This window comes from Anabas testudineus, chromosome 7, assembly GCF_900324465.2.
Source record: "Anabas testudineus chromosome 7, fAnaTes1.2, whole genome shotgun sequence".
In the NCBI taxonomy this organism is placed as follows: Eukaryota; Metazoa; Chordata; class Actinopteri; order Anabantiformes; family Anabantidae; genus Anabas; species Anabas testudineus.
This window is the reverse complement of record NC_046616.1, coordinates 5,832,587-5,845,009: the sequence shown is the minus strand read 5'-3', so window position 1 is coordinate 5,845,009 and position 12,423 is coordinate 5,832,587. Positions and strand designations below refer to the sequence as shown.

The 12,423-nt window shown below is 38.9% G+C and overlaps 1 non-coding gene across 1 annotated transcript; it reads right to left on the bottom strand.

The window, feature by feature from the left end:
* Window positions 1-331: 331 nt before the first annotated feature.
* On the bottom strand, window positions 332-403 carry trnaq-uug. The gene has a single exon. It is a non-coding gene; the product is annotated as a tRNA-Gln (tRNA).
* Window positions 404-12,423: the final 12,020 nt, after the last annotated feature.

Genomic DNA, 12,423 nt, shown 5'->3' with positions numbered 1-12,423 from the left:
TCCACTTCTGGATTTATTTATATATAGTAGTTTCCTTTGCTTCACTCTGTAATTTTGCCTGTCTGTGTTGTTTTATTTTATAACTTGTTGTTATGCCAACACTATATAAATTAGCTTCAATTGTGAAAGAAGATATTTGTTGTATTGTAGCTCTAATGAAATAAAGGATGTAAACTGTTCACTATGGAGAGAATTTGGGGCCATAGACATTAAATGGGTCCAATGAACCTACCTCTCAGATTCTCTGCAAGTCTGTAGTGCACCTGCTGCAGATGTGACTGTTTTTCTATTGCTTTGCCCTCACACATTTAATAAAAATAAAAAAAGGACGAGGTCCCACCGAGATTTGAACTCGGATCGCTGGATTCAAAGTCCAGAGTGCTAACCATTACACCATGGGACCAGATGGTACCGCCATCTTGGTTCGTACACTAATAAAGCTTCACCGTCAGCAGCTATTGCGTCTTTTATTTGCGTTGTAAATGTTGACATCCTGTTTATTCCCTTTAATTAAATCCGGGCGCGATGACACAGAAAACTTGGCAGTGACATTAAATAAATAACGTTAGCTAATCTTAGGCTAATTTAGCTAATAGAAAGCTAGCGTTAGCAAACTGATAACATTGGTGCCGCTTGGTGGTTAGGAGGGAAGCGATTCAAACAGTACATCCCAAATGACTTTAAGACACTCAACCTTGACGTTTAATGACTAATATTGACTTTACAAAGGCTAATTCAACTGTTGATTTTAACGCTAATCATGTGCGTCACATAGCTAAACATAGCTAACCAGAGAGTGCGATAATGTGCCAAGACAGTTCACCCCCTGCTGCGTTGCTAACGTCCCTAACAAGAAACTTAAATTAGAGCGATTCTACCAGCTTCACTAGCTGCAAATGTAATTGTTAATGCATAACACGCAATTTAAATGTAAAACAGAGAAAACATATATGGACAAAGTACTTATAATCAGCAGTCTGACATTTATACAGCAAATTGCCACCATCCATGAAAATGGGGTGAGACCTATCTTGACGCTTTTTAAGTGTTTTGTTACAAAAGGCCACAAGATGGCGCCAGAGGATCCAAAGTAGATCCATCGATGTGTCGATCGATCGATCTATCGATCTATCGATTATCTAATGTGTTTGGGATTGGGTCACAGTCAGTATATAAAGACTGGATAGTGAAGGATTTCAGTTCCCTATTGGGTTGTTGTTTATTAATCTGCTGTAATTGACATTCTTAAATCCTCACTACATCTATTTCTTTATATTCTCAAATGTTAGTTTCTGTTTTCTGTGATAGAAATAAGAGCAAAGAAAGTTGGAGGTGTGAAGAGTAACTAGTCTTCACACCTCCAACTTTCTTTGCTCTTGTTTATATCACACGTTTTCTTAATGTTGAACGATTAAATTTTCATTTAATCTCATTTAAAATGAATTCACATTGTTGTGGTCGCTGAACTTCTCTATTACAGTCAAATATGTGAGATTGGTTTTGACCCCGCTGTGCAGACCCAGATAATTACAGAGCACAGTTGCTCAGCCTCTCTCTCTCGCTCTCTCTGACCACACAGCTCCATCCACTCTTAGCTTAACGGAGAGGCCCTGCGAGGATACGTTAACCTGAGGTCCCACAGCTATATTATCATCTTATTTCATACAGTTCTCAATGCGTAAACAGGAGCCGTCCACTCCCACAGGCTCCTTTAACACCAGCATACACCCACACATGATGAGCCAAGGATTAGTGGTCAATCAATGCGCTGCTGGACTTTGAATGCAGGGTTGAACCCTGAGTGAAACCAGTCCAGTAGCATGCAAGACTGCCTGATTGTATACAGAACGCCATTACTGGTTCAGACTATACCCTGGAAGTAGGTCAAAAGAAAAACATTAATATTGTATGACTGTTTGTTTTCAGTCTCCCTGCCAGGGAACAGCTATGCAGCTTAATAATTTCACACAATGTTCAATCCACTAAAAGGATGTGATAACAGCAAGAAGTCATTTTACCTGTGGTGAAATAATAAAATTTAGCCGGTATGAAAGTCTACTGTGAATGTACCATGCATGCCGTACAGACATAGTCATAGAAACATATCCAGGAGTAGGTGGGTCTGTTTTTAATCCTACTCTAATTTGGGCTAAATCCTATTTTAGTGATAATCTAAATCTCTCTCGGCTAATTGAAGTCAGTCAGCAACCAAACCGCAGTAAGATAAGATGGGCTATGTTGAATTTCTGCAGTACGTGATGCAGATTTGTAGATGTGCATGGTATTTCTCTTCTTTTTCAACACATATTTGCATTAGTGTTTGGTTTAATTTCTCCATGCATTAATTTGGATGTAGTAAATCTGTTCTTTCAAATTCTGCTACAGTAATACTCGAATTTCCTCACGTTAGATCAGTTTAAGTGGATCTTACTTGTGCTCAATCAGGTGGTTAAACATTTTTATATTGGCTTACGTCCCTGCTGTAAGGCTTTTTAGAATCTGACCTGGGAGCCGTCCAAACAAACCATCAGTGGGTCAGTGGGAGTTAATCGATTTACCTTTAGTCCAGTCTTAGATTCTGTTGACTTGAAACATTTGAATCCATCAACAGGAACATTGTAAAATAAAAAAAACAGATTAGGTTTTACCACCCGACTAATATCATAATAATAATATATGTTGTTCAGTTATTAAATATATTAAAACTCAAATGAAAATGATGAGAACTGAACATGTTTCATAAATTGAAAACACATGTGAAATCGAAAAATGAAAAGATTTAAAACATACCAGCCTATTTTACATAAAAAACGATGTTCAGTGCTTCAAATTGTATTTATTACAAACAAGCAAACGTTTGGCTTGGTTCCTGCAACACACTACATAAATAAATAAATAAAGAACAGAGACAAAATAAGACATAAAATGTTCAAGGAACACTGTTCTGGATGATTCCATAATTAGCAGCTGTTTAATAACAGGTGATGACATGAGGGTTGGGTAGTAAAGGAACATCCTCCAAAGGCTCAGTCTTTGCCCACAAACGTGTGCTGTGAGAAAATTCAGGCGGCCCTGCATGAGAAACTGTCATGTACTGTAACGAGTATAGCCTCATGCAAATGTGCAAATATTATAATTATAATTTGCACCACAGCCACAGTTGTTATCTTCAGTTCACAGTGATGTGCCCAGGCATCAAACTCATCAGGCATTTGCTCATATTTACAAAATACTGTACAATTAAACTAGTCAGCAAAACCACAGGAACCCGTTTCTTTGTACTTTTATCAGTTTCAATTGTATTACCAAAACAGAGATTTCTCCAACTCAAAGTCCCAGCTTTTCTGGAAATGTAAAAAATTGTCAACCTTCATTTCTTTGGTAACTATAACCTGATCATTTGAAGCTAAATTTAAGACAAGACAGTAATCAAGTCGTCATCTTATAAAAAGACATGCCCATCATTTTTCATGCTTTTAAATCGCCGGCAGGAACATTAAGATAACAGCCCCCCTGACCATTACTGCTGGAGACAATTACACTGAAAGAACAAATGGAACTGCAACAAAGGCAATGTGATTTAATCCATTATACAGACGTGACAGCCATGAACTACTTAGGCTTATTAAATAGATTGTGTGAATAATTTCAGGACCAACACTTTTAGATTTCTTGAGTTAAAGTGGTTAAAATTAATTGATGTGCAGGTTCTCAGTGGTAGCTACAGTATATAATGCATCTGATTTATATTCAGGCAGCAACATTTGAATGCTAACTAAGCTGTTCATGTTAACAGATCTGTTCAGGCTGAACAATGCAGTAAAGTAATAATAATGCGATATTGCTATTTATCTCATATGTTTGTCAAAAGGTAATTTGATTATAAGCAAAAGTGGTGAAAATGTATTAATTTGACCTCGTGGTGGAGCTAAATGACAAATCAAGGCATCACTATACTGAGGCCATCCTCTGGGAACCATGATTATCTGTACCAGAGATGTAGTATTTGTTGAACATGCAATTACTACATCTCTTGCTCCCTGTTAAGACGAGAACGGCAGCTTTACCTTTCAAGTGACTAGCCGTGGTTTCAGCCGTATGAGATTGACAGGTGGTGGTTCTGGAGTTAACCGCTGAGATGTTTGTTATTGGTAGAATGATTTATTTTAGAGATGAAAACTGGACACAGTGTATCGGAAACTTTAGCTTCAGCTTGTTTTATTTACTCTTCCAATCTTTTCTCAGCTTACAGTGTTCCCAAATGTTTGCTTCAATATGAATTGGTGAATGGAGCTTTTTAGAAAATGCGTGTTTGCTGCCAAATCTTCGAGGTATCATCAGCGGTATGCGCATCTAAAGGCCAAGGGTCAATAAAAAGGGACACTTCTGTTGTACACACAGTTCGGTTTAGGTGAGTGTTTTATTTCTGGGCCAACGCCACAGTGGGGCGACACTTCAGCTGACCTCAGGAGCACTCGAGCCTCTCCCGGGTCACACTGGGAAAACATTAGTGGTCCCATTAGAGCAATGGCTTCAAAAAATAGCTTGAAAGCCTCTCAAACAACTCCCATGACCATGTCAATGTGTGCTCTACATGTCTTCTGTCCAATAACCACGCAGCCTCTCCTCTGACACAATCACTCACTTCTGTTTTGTCGTTATAAATGAAGTGTATCCAAACATCACACGCCACCCTTTGATGATGTGAAGTTGATTTTTTCATCTGCTGATAAGATGAGATAACATAAACCTTCCTTTTTTTCCCATATTCTTGAAAATCCTCCACATGCATCTTAATATACAGTAAGAAACTGGATTTTGTTCTGTGGCTGGCCTTTTCCTTCAGTGTCCACATACTGTATAATCCCAGTTCATACAAGGTGACATGCAAAGTTCCTCCACCGCAGTTCTGTCACATGTGATCTAGTCACTCGGTGTCCTCCCTTCACGCCTGCCTGGCCAGGTTGAGAGCCAAACTGTCTGACTTCCACAGAGGTGACAGTAGCAACGTAAAGCAAACAAAAACATAACCTCAATATTTTTGATGGCCATGATCATTTAAAGCTTGTTTTGGATCGATTCTATCATTTTATTGCTGTTATTTCCTAAATATCGCAACACTGTGCTTTTTTGACTGCTGCATTGTTAGACTGAGTTAACCTTACCTCGAGTCATAGTCACACACATGTTCTTTGTTCTGTTATTGACAACGTTGCTGCACTGACAGCTGAGGACAAAATAGGTGGAGCCAAAACGAAACAGCATTTGTACTGAAAAAGTCACTAAACGTTTACCATCAGTAAACACGATGCTCACTAGCAAACCCTGAAACAGACCGATTCAAATTCAGACTAAATCAATGTGAAATTAAAGCCTCCTTTAATATTTGACTCTTTTGTGTTCTATACTCTGATTCACGTGAAGATAAACCCTTTGATTTTTTTTCCCGCTCATTTGAATGTGCTCTATGTAATTTTGCTGCTGTTTATTGTTGCATTATCTCCATTTTCCCACCATTTCTCCTAGGACCACACAGTTTTCCTCAAGTAATCTTATAAAAACACACTATTGGAAACAACAATATTTTCATGTAAATATCTCTCTAAATCTCTGCTGCTGCCTTTTACTTAACCACGTTCTTCATTTAATTTCTGTGTGGCTATCAGGGTATGGAGAGAATATAGATTAAAATGTCTCTTACTCTTCTTCAGGTGAAGATTTTGACTATTCTATTGACTAACATGTTAAGAGAACTTGCTGCGCTGTTGTAAGATGGCACTGCATTCCCCCAGAGTTGCTCACCAGGTACAAGTTTGTCAGGCTTCCACATATTTGTGCCCATGGCTCAAAGCTGCAAACATGCATGACATCAAAATAATAATATTGCTCTTTAAGACTTTTGAAGCTAATTGTAAAAACTGTAATGATACATATAATATAAAGGTTCACACTTGATGCAGATGCTGAATTTATTGATGGCCGGTGGTTTGGTAGAGGAGTTAAAGAGCAGACTATTTTCACTCAGGTCGAATGGAAAATTCAGACTAAACAGCTCGTAAATAAACATAATACAGTTCAATGACTTGTAATGCTCAGAGCAAGCATGCACATGGCATGTGCTGGCAGTGTAAACATAAAACTACTTGGCATCAGAGCAAGAGAGCAAAGTGTGGAAGGGAACGGAATTCCAGGACATAGACGGACACGGGCACGAACACACTGACTGACAATAGATAGGTACTGTACTTGCAAGAACAGATATGATGATTTGAACAAACAAGCACAGTGTGTACGCTACCTGAGAGTTTATGTAGAGCAAAGGTGAGTGCTGATGCAGGTCAGGTGCGTGTGGGTGGAGAAGGGCGTGGCGTGCCAGGTTGCTGAAGTGGGAAAACAGATAAAGATCTGCTAATTACCGAGCCAGCGAACTGCAACAGAAAGAAAACGTAAACCTCACAACATGGTGACTGGCGTAGGTGGCGGTGTGTACGTGTGTGGGCAGTGTGTTGGAACAAATTGTTTTACAGCCACTTCTTTAGTCTATTGAAAATAAATCTTTCTAGGCTCCTCTGATCTCACTTGACCTTCAACTCAGGCTGCACCAAAATTATGTCACAGCTTAATGCTGTGGGAAAGAGCAAACACGTCTTCTAGTGCGGCACTTTGCACATTACAACATGTTGCAACAGCACAAGTGCCCATTGTGTTTACCTTGTAGAAATATGTAGCAGCAGTGTTATGAACATCACAGCTTGACGTATGTGACATGTTTTACACGAAGAAGGCGTGAACTCTTGAAACAGGATCCATGTGTGACAATATAAAATATAAAATAAAAATCAAAGGATAATACATGTGCTACACAGAACGTCATAAATTCCAACCACATGTTGGAAAAAAGCCACACTGGGAGATTTTTATGAGCTACCTGCTTTAAATTTGGTTTCGATCAGTCAGACTAAATTTAATCTGAGTCACATACCAGAACCGGGAACCTATTCTGGACCCCAGGTTATATTTTAAGAAGACACACAGTTCAACAAACAGCTGCTGGACACACAGCTGGTTCATCCATTTAGAGTATATACACTTTGAACTGGATTTTTGAACTGACATATTTACATGGCCTCATTTCTAAACACACACACACAAAAGCATTAAACAAAAGTTATGGAATAAGGCGCTCGGGGAAGGAGACCAACGACTTTAAAAGAGACTTTAAAAGAACAGTTTTAAAAATTTTTAACATCATCTTTTGAATTTCATTATCAATATCTTATTAAAAAATACACACACATCAGTGTTTTTCCTACTGTACTTTTCTTTTAAATTCTGCATGTACTGATGCTAGACTTTTATCCAACAGGATCATTATGCATCTTCACACTCCAGGAGCTACTTAGCAATGGGAGGCTCACTCCAAAAAGAGCACTATTCAAACACAAACACTGCTCATTCATTCCTGCGGAGCAGAAAGAGCACTAAATCAGTCTGAAGCTATGTTTTTGCTCCTAGACTCCCTCCAGGTGGGACGCCTCTGATAAAACCCACAGACTGCACACTGTACTGAGGAGAACTCCCACAGACAGGCTTATACTGTAAGTAAAGACTGTGTGTGTGAGCGTGTGGGTGTGTGAAGATGGAATAGCAAGACTGTCGGATATGTAGCACTGAATGAAAAGGAAACATCCAGTATAAACACATTCAATTCATCAGTTTAAAGATGAAGTGTAATATTCTAGCCAGTTGACTCATTTCTTACCAAATAATAATAGACAGGCGTTTGAGACTGAGGGATTAGCTGTGTGTAAAAATGCTTTTAGTTGTTCCTGAAATGTTTCAGACCAACAGAAAGTGAGTCAGTGAATGCCTGATCCTTCTATAATTGCTGGATGACATGTCAGACTGAATGACGAGTGCAGATCTTGGATTGCCTGGGAGAACTGTGGGATTCATTCAGAGAAAGTGCAGAGACTCCCACTTTTTAGTGGTGCCCAGCGTTATTTTCAACGTCTGATAAGTGCACTAAATATGCAGGAAGTGGTCACATCTGGGTTTGCTTAGGCAGAGATGTATCACTTTTTACACTAAGCCAGTCATGACAGTGACCAGCCCTTAAAGGCAATTTGAAATAAAGTACAGTATGTACCGGATCTGGTTACAGGGCTGGTCATGGCATTTCTGACTTGTCATAACGAGAGCAGTACTAGTGAAGAAGTGTGGTAAACAGTGGCTCAGCTCCAAAGGGTGTTTCACCAAGTCACGCCAGTCAACCAGTACCAACATTACCAGGAGGAACGATATGATCTACATGGAATGCAGTCCGTTTTGATGTTATCAGTTACACCTGTGTTTTCCAGTTATGGCACGCCAAATGCGACATGTTTGATGTGAAAAAGATACCACTGCTACCACTATGGGAAATATTTTAGCCAGAATGCAGAATAAGCATACAGAACCGTACATAAATTGTGCTGCTGTCTTTAACCTGTGGTCATTACAGTTATAAAGTGTTTCTTTGATTTCACATCTGTTCGACTGCTGAGAGTTTACCAGTATACCATTATTTTCAGCTAGCAGACAAGTAAATGGTGCAATTTCCTCCTGTAGTCAATTATGTAGAACCACTTGATTCCTTCTTTGCCAAATCAGACGTTACTTCTTGTCTACCATAGACTACAAATAGAGAAAATGAGTTAAAAATAATCTGAACCTTTAAAAATGGAGACGTTTGCTAACAGAGAAACACTGTTAAAAGTCCCATTTCAGCACTTTTTTTTATATGTAAGAGGTCCTTACACGTTGTGGTGATTAAGAGCCCCTGAGGAATGTCAGAATTTTAACCAAGATCAAAGATTTTCTATTTATATGCCCCCAAATTACAAGAAGTCAGTGTTTCCTGTCACAGTGGAAAAGAGTCTGGAGCAGCATATGTCAGGAGACATTCATTTTCTACTGAGTTCCTGATGAATGAGTTTTATTTTTCATTTTTAACGCTGTCGGCGTGTTAAGACAGAATGGGTGACCTCCTGCAACCTCTTAAAGGAAGGGCAATTAGAAGTCTTGTTTCACTATTTACAATAAACAGCAACTCCACTGGCTGTCGACCAGGAACAGACTTTACCATTACGCAAAGTAGGAAATTACCCGGGGCAGCCAACTAACTAGATTTTCACTCTGCATGAGAAAATACAGCCCTTCTCATTCATTTGAATGGGGGAAATGTGTTTTACGCATGATGACTGGCACCTAGGGTGGCCCCGCCAAAATGATGCAGCATACCGTGGAAAAAACTTGGATGTGGTTCAGATTTTTCTGTAAAGCATCCTGACATCATTCGGCATGACAGCGTGCTCTACAATCACGGGCACGTATTACTTTGTTTGTGAACGCTGTATTTCTGGAGCAGACCCGCCCCTTGTGTCGTTGTAACATATTGGGCATCTGTCCATGTGAATATTTCCTAAGAGGTGCTCCAATAATCAGAAACACGCTGTGATGTTTTGATACAGTATGTACCACATTACTTCTTAAGTCTCTTATTCCCCTGGAACGTAAAGAATGCATTCAAAGCACCTCCTCACATTTGCAGCTAGGAATGCACTAGTGTTCAAGCTTTGACTTGACTTGGTAATGTGCCAAGCGTCTGAGCAGCAAAGTCAAATGTAAAGCAGATTTTTTATTTAGACAGGAAGAGGAAAAAGGAAAACAACAATATCTTTGCTAAGCTCCCAAAATGCACTTCTTTTTCATGGCTTAGTAAACAGCTAGTTTCTCTGTACCATCATCAACTGACACCTTGAAAAATAATAACACCTCATAAAAAATCAAGCAGTAGCAGTTACTCCTGCATATTTCCCTCAGGTCTAGTCAGCGTTGCAAAACTGAAACGTGGCACTAGCATAGATTAACACGAAAGGCAGCGGCACAAAAAAGTAAAACAAAATAAATACGAGCGAGAGGTAGGAAAACAGTGAGAACACAATCAGTACAAGATAATTAAAATGATTTTGAAGAAGTACATTCAACAGCATAAGCTAAATTAGGACCATAAGAAATAGGTGATACTAATGTAATGAGACAGACAAATGCATGAAGTGCAGGTTTCCATATAAATGATGGTCTTGATTTCATAGTGTCTTAGTCTTTTCACTACAACTGGTCCTGTGAGCAGTTTGTGTAATATGAGTCATAATGGATGAGGGATTTCATTTTTTGCATCCTCAGATTGTTTAATTTAAAATGTTTGTGGATGTCTGAAGAGGTAAAATTATATTGTATTTCACAAAAGCAATAAAAAAATAGGGTTTGGTTTTGTGGTTCTATGTAAACAACCTGACAGAAGCAAACACAAAACTGCTCGGCTTTCTCAAGAATATGATTAATTACTTTTTTTTTACGTGTCTGTGGATTTAATTTTTTTTCTCGTTTTCCTATTTTCTTTTTGTGTGTGTTTTCTGTTACTTGCTATAAAAATGAAATTCACTAGACTTTAACTTGGAGGCTTGCTTCTGTTAATCATTAATGAGTGAGTGCAGTAAGTAAATGCACAAATAAACTAAGAAAGCAGAAAACAAATTTGGTGGGTGAGTGTGGACCTGCAGAGTGCAAGAACACAGTCATTGTTACATTTATTAAATAAAATGCATTAAGAGAATAGGTCAGTAAATGCAAACATATGTAGTGAGGTGCAGGTTAGTAAGTACAGGAGTGAATATGTAAGAAACCATTCAATACACACAAGCGACTACATGCTGTTTATAGGTGAGTGTGCACATGAACACCTATGAAGCAATAATTACATTGGAATCTGCAAAGAGTTCAGATTGGGTTAATGCCGTGCGTGCTAATCCCAGCGTCTGAAGTGGCAACGGTGTCTCCTCCTCCTTCTTAAGGCTCCTTCGCACACAAGCATGCAACAAATACAACAAGCAGGGACACTCTTAGTCAAACATTTACCCCAGACAAGTCAGTGAGCTAACAGTGCTCTCTAGGGGGGCTCCCACCAGCCCACTTTCTGCTCTTTTTCCACAGTCAAACTGTCCGACCACACATTTAAAATATCATAAAATGAGTCTGTATCAGATATTTACCGATAGTTTATTTCTTTATTGCTTTTACCTGAACTGGATCATTTGTAGATCTTTAACATTTCATTTTAATGACTGATGTTTGTATTATTTTACCCTTCCTGTTGCTCACGCATGTACACACACATACACACAAACTATTTCCTTTTCCCATCTCACATGAAACATTTAAGTTGAGCATGCCAGGAAGGTAATTGCTTTGCATGAAGAACTCCTACAATAGCGAAGTTTCTGATGTTTAAAAAATTTAAATCAACTTGGCTTGCATTACATAACAGATGGGGGCATGTTGCAGCAGCAGCAGCAGCAGCAGCAGGGCTTCATCGGCGGTGTAAATATGAAACCTGGATGCAAAGGGCAAAGTTCTGCTTGGGCTTTTTTTTTTGTGTGTGTGTTTGTGCGTTCAAAAGAAAGTAAAGAAATCAATCAATCAGCGTGTTGTGTGTGTAGCATATATCACTTAATGTTACTGTCTTCTCATATCCAGTTTTGTTTAATGTATCTGGATACTCGTACGTGGAGTATTTCGATGTTTGTGTGTGTCTCTTTGTATCCTGGTGTTGCAGGCCTAACTGAGGAGGACTTGGCACAGCAGTGTGTAATTTTCTATGTATAACCCTGGCTCAGAGGCATTACGCTCAGGGTTGCCAGTTTATGTTTTTCTTCCCTTTTTTTTGAAAATGAGATCTAAACACACACCACACAAGCAGAAATACACAGATTCTTGTCAACTATAAATACATGGATGCAAACATATATTCTCACTTGACTGTAGGGAATGCATATGAGTACTGTAGTTATCCATTTGGCCACAGCAAACATGTTTTCAAGTCACCCCTTCTTTAAATCATCCCTCTCTCTCTTTTTCTCTCTGGGGAAATTATGCAGGATAATGTAGAAAGCAGCGGAGCTTATATGGATTTGCACCTGTTGTCTTGGAAGGAGAATAAAAACATTGCCGGCTTGTACTTTAACGGAGTTGGACCGAAAAGAAAAGAGGAAATAAACTCACCACTGCTAACTTATAGCGAAACCACAGCAATGCACAGTCACACACAGACATCCTTATATACATATCCGAAAATGCAAACATGTACTCACGTATGCACACAGCCATCAGCTGCACAACCATCTGTTTGTATGTATGCATGACTGGAGAACAGTCCAAATAATATCATCATGTGCACTGTATGATCATTGACTGTGACACATCATATGTGAATTCTTTTTGGTCATGGGACTAATTATGTTTACGTAAAAACGTAAAAATATCAGTGTGACCCTTTTGCCAAATTGTAGTGTGGGTAAATAACCCAATATTATATATTTTATT